This window comes from Lactuca saligna, chromosome 4, assembly GCF_052625555.1.
Source record: "Lactuca saligna cultivar CGN05327 chromosome 4, ASM5262555v1, whole genome shotgun sequence".
Taxonomy (NCBI): Eukaryota; Viridiplantae; Streptophyta; class Magnoliopsida; order Asterales; family Asteraceae; genus Lactuca; species Lactuca saligna.
The window spans coordinates 202,459,409-202,464,304 of NC_136420.1; the positions used below are offsets into that span (position 1 = coordinate 202,459,409).

Genomic DNA, 4,896 nt, shown 5'->3' on the forward strand with positions numbered 1-4,896 from the left:
TTCTTATTTTCATGCAATTCTATTAATACTTTCTATATGTAATACTTATTTAACTGATCATGTTCATAATTCATTCTCTTGAGGCCTAATTTTGTAATTTCACCATTTTTTTTTTCAGGCCAACAGCTTGGAAGAAGCCATAAATATTTCACAACATCTGGTGTAGCTGCTAGAACGTTTCAAATTGACAATGAAGTAGGGCAGGTATGTAATTTTACATATCCTATGAATATTATGACTTAAGAAAACATTTAAATTATTAAAATATGAAAATCTTTTTATTATTTTTTTTGTGTGGGTGTTGAATTTACGAATATGCCCGTGTGATGTAGCTCAAAATGCGGTTTCTGTGAATGAATTTTTAGGAGATACTTGGGATAAGAAACCGATTGAGATTGAAAAGTCAATAAAAACAGGTTTTTTTTTTCATTTTGACTTTTTCAGATTATCTTTTGACCTTTTGACTTTTTTTTTATTTGAAGATAAACATAATGTGTATTTGAATGAGTACCATAATCCACATGGGAAGAGAGCATTTCAAGCAAATGTTACAAAAACTTTACAAATTGTTTAAGCATGAAAATCCTCCTTTGCCTGGTTTTCCTTCTCTCCCTCTCTCTCACTAGTAGTTTTTGTCCCGTTATAGCATCCTACTTTCATTTCCTTCCCAATTACATCATTGTACTTTCATGTCTTTTTCTATTACAACTTTGTATTAAATAAAAAAACATACTCAATCATAGCAATTCCTGTTACAAAAGGTTTGATGTCAATGTCTTGTGAACCACTTGTTCATTTTCTAATGTAGATCTCAGTGTCGGAGATGGCGAAGGAGAAGGCTTCAAGTTTTAGAATTTGGATTCTGTTGTAGATTTGGAAACAGAAAAAGATAAGGATGTCATTAATAAGTAGGAAAAGGTTTGACTTCATGACTTTATGATGATTTCCTTTTTAATTTATATATATATATATATATATATATATATATATATATATATATATATATGTTGCTATTCTTTTTTTAATCAATTCATTGGTATCTTGTAGCAGCTATACAAAGAGCTTTTGGTTGCTCAGGAGGAAGCCCATTTGGCTCATCAACAACTTACCTCTTCAATGGTAATAGTGGAGAAATTTTGAATAGACATCTTACAATAACACTCTTAACATACGACTCTAAAGCATTGGCAAAGTTATCAATAGACAACCAAGAAATCACATTTGAGATTCAACAATATATTTATTCTCATATGTATCTTTTTAACAGGAATAGGTCCAAGGGCAATTAATATTGAATCATCAAATCAAGAAAATGTTGATCTTTAGAACACTTCATGTTGAAGTTGCAAGAAACAGAGAAATCGAAGCATCACTTGTGGTTTAATTCAGATTCTAGGACAAAAAGAGTCCTAGGGGTATTTTTGGAATATTTAGTTTTTCTAACTTTTATGCGTAGTCCGAGGGGCTACAAAAGGTGTTAGTGTTAGTGATGTAACCTTGGTTCATATTCAATAAGTGTTGTAGAGCTAACAAATGGTTCTTTAGGTATGCAATACTCTAAGCATAATTATAATATAAAACTATAAAAAATTTAATTTTTTGATATATATTTTTTATTTTGTTTTGCAGAGGATACTAAAGAGCAAATCTTGCAAAGGATATTTTTTGTTTTGTTTTGTAGAGGATACCCCTCACATTTTCCCAAATTACCCTTTCCTCTACAATGTTTTTTTTGTTTCTGTGTATTTTGTGCATCAGGTAAAGTTGGTGGAAGAAAGGAAGATGAAGCCACTTGATTCAAATCTTGCAGCATTATCAGCAAGATGCAGTAAAGACTTGGAGCTGAATTTGGCTAAGCTCATTCTTGAGTGAGATAGGCCAATGTACAACTTCTTATCCATATAACAGCTGTTTGGAGCATTAGTCTTAAAGAATTATGAAAGGCAAGATGCAACTTTACTTAGTTGGAATTTGATGTAGAGAGTAGATTAGATGCAAATTTAAATATTGTAAAAAATAGAATTGTATGACATTGAATTTTATGAAATGGATTGTATTTTTTGTATATGATATTTTATTTCTATTATGAGACATTAAATGCAAATTTAATTTAAAAATTAAAAAATATATAAATATTTTTTTAGAACATTTAAAATTATGATACGCAAAAATGTGTGTCATCTTCATTTATGACATGGCCTTTCTTGACAGGGCCTCCTTGATACGCATTGTGTGTCATAAATACGCGCGTCTTAAGCTTACGACACGCAAGTGCGTGTCATCTTCCTTTATGACAGGGCCTTCCTTGATACGCATTGCGTGTCATAAATGCGCGTCGTAAATGCGCGTCGTCTATAGACGACTGGCAAAAGCGCGTCGTCTCTCTTTATGATAGGGCCTTCCTTGACATGCATATGCATGTCGTTTGAGCATTTTACGAAGCGCAGTGAGCATCATAAAAGGCCTTTTTTCTAGTAGTGTACGCAAACTTATACTCTCCCCAATTAAGGAGATTCAGTATACAAAAAGGGTCATGGCAGGAAGTGCCATGACCCGTCTAATGGTTCACATAACTGCAAGAATGTATATGTAATGAATGTACTAACTGTAAAGTGTACTCTTTCTCTATCTAGCGTGTATGTACTGAAATGTTCTGTGTGTGCTATATGTAATGTATGTTCTCTCTTTGTCTAGCATGTATAGTAATGTACTGAAATGTTCTGTGTGTGCTAGTTGTAATGTATGTTCTCTCACTATCTTGCATGTATAGTAATGTACTGTGTGTACTAGCTGAAATGTGTGCTCTCTCTATCTAGCATGTATAGTAATGTACTATGTGTACTACTCTAAATGACTCATGAACCAACTGACTCATTGTATGTTTCATTGTTCTAGTAATAGTATTAGTATCTTCCTGTGCTACCCTTATGTTAGCTAACTAGTAATGTAATTTGTATGTTTGAACATGGAAGTATACCCTTGCTACCCAAGGGTATTGAATGGACTGGAAGAACCTTTATCTCTATATATGTATACATAATATATAACTAATATTTAGACTAGCTTCGGATGGATAACCGATGCCCTACAACCACATCCCAACGAGGAAAAAGATATAACGTGAGCTGGCCTTCCTAAGCCCTTTAAACATTGGTTATATAACTATACATACATAGGCATTCATTTGATGACAAGTGTAAAAGATTTTAAGTAATAGTATTTGATAAGTAAAAGAGTTTGTAAAACAGTTTGAAGCAACACAGTTTGATAAACAGTTTGAACAGTAAGAAAAACCACTGGTTTTGTAGTTATTAATCACATGTGATTGATGTAATAAATGTATGTATTTAACTTGTATTCCCCCCCCCCCCCCCCACAAAATCATTTAAAAACATTTAAACCATTTATTAAGGGGTATGAACTCACCTGTAGTGAGTGGTACGGATGAATTGAAGACGTAGGATTACTAGGTGTCAAGTGAAGTCTTGAACACACTCTATGATCCTAGTTAACATATAATATCACATATATGTATACAGTTAGTCTTTAAAAAACAAATAAACAAAGTTAAGACACCCTAGGACATGCTAAACACCTTATATAAGTGTTATAAGTCCCAAGGGTTGAATCTAAGTATGGCAGGGAAAGGCTAGTGTGCTTGGGGTTCATGGAACACTCCAATAGGGAGTTTACGGTTTAATGGTCACTAGCAAAAGGGTTTACATTCGTAAACCCTTGGATTTACGGCCGTAATCTCACCCCCTTTGTGACCATTTGTTGTTTTATGTTTAAGAGTCCCTAGAGACCTTTCTACTTGATGTATGTGACCATGGAAGGTACTAGGGCAACATTTCAATCCTAATTCGAGTTTACGGTCCCTAAACCATTTTCCTTTGCGTTTACTACAGTAAAACCATAAAGTTTATGGTATTTTGTGTGTTTTCAAATCCTTAGCTCCTCATGGTAATAATCTTGGTTAGCTGCTAGGCATAAGGAACAAATATGGGACATTTATACAACTTTCGGGGTGTTTACAGTTTTGGGAGATCCCCAGAACGTAAACACATATAAATGAGTGTTTTCTTGTTCTTTTCATGTGAAAAACACATCAAGGAAGGATCTAGACTTGCTACCAAGGTTTGTGATGGACAAAAGCACCCAAAGGCACCTTAACTTGGTGTTTACGGTTCAAGAACTTCTTGAACCGTGAACACATAGTTCTTTGTGTTCTTTGGTGATTTCCTTGATATTAAGGTGTATAGAAAGCTTTAAATGACTCTAGGATAGAATTACTTACTTTATGGAAGCTTGAAATGATCTAAAAGTCCAAGAACACTAGTGTGTGTTCTTGGTGTTCTTGGTAAAAAGGAAGAATCAACCTTTTTGGAATGATTTCACGGTTAGAAGTGTTTTAATACACTAGATCTAAGTTTATAACCACTTAAGGAAGCTAGAAACACTTAATAGATTGAAGATGTTGAAAATCTTTTTGGATGATACTTGAGAGAGAATGGTTTTGGATCTTGAGAAGTTTTTGAAAAAGTGAAAATAATAACTACATCTTCTATATATACTCTCAGATTTATGGTTTTTGTTAAAAAATATTTTATTCATGTAGTGAACTCTAATCTCTTAGAGTTTTGGAATAAAATTGTTGCACAATCACCCTAGTGCGTCCTCTCTCCTGATATCACCAAAGTGTGAAATCCTGAAATACTCAAACTTATTCTAAAAAGTCTGAAAATTGACAACAACTGTTCTGACTTCTATTGAATTGATATGTTTGTACAGAATAGAAATTTCGGGTTGTCACACATAAAGGGTAATATACAACTATATTTTGGTAATGATAGTCATACTTGGGAAAAGCATTCACTTTACAAAGAGACAAACATA

At 33.2% G+C, this 4,896-nt stretch overlaps 1 long non-coding RNA gene across 1 annotated transcript; it reads left to right on the forward strand.

Moving 5' to 3' along the window:
• Positions 1-806: 806 nt before the first annotated feature.
• On the forward strand, positions 807-1,512 carry LOC145038999 (uncharacterized). Its single transcript, XR_013679676.1, has 3 exons — positions 807-918; positions 1,051-1,119; positions 1,268-1,512. It is a non-coding gene; the product is annotated as an uncharacterized LOC145038999 (long non-coding RNA).
• The last annotated feature ends 3,384 nt before the right edge of the window (positions 1,513-4,896 follow it).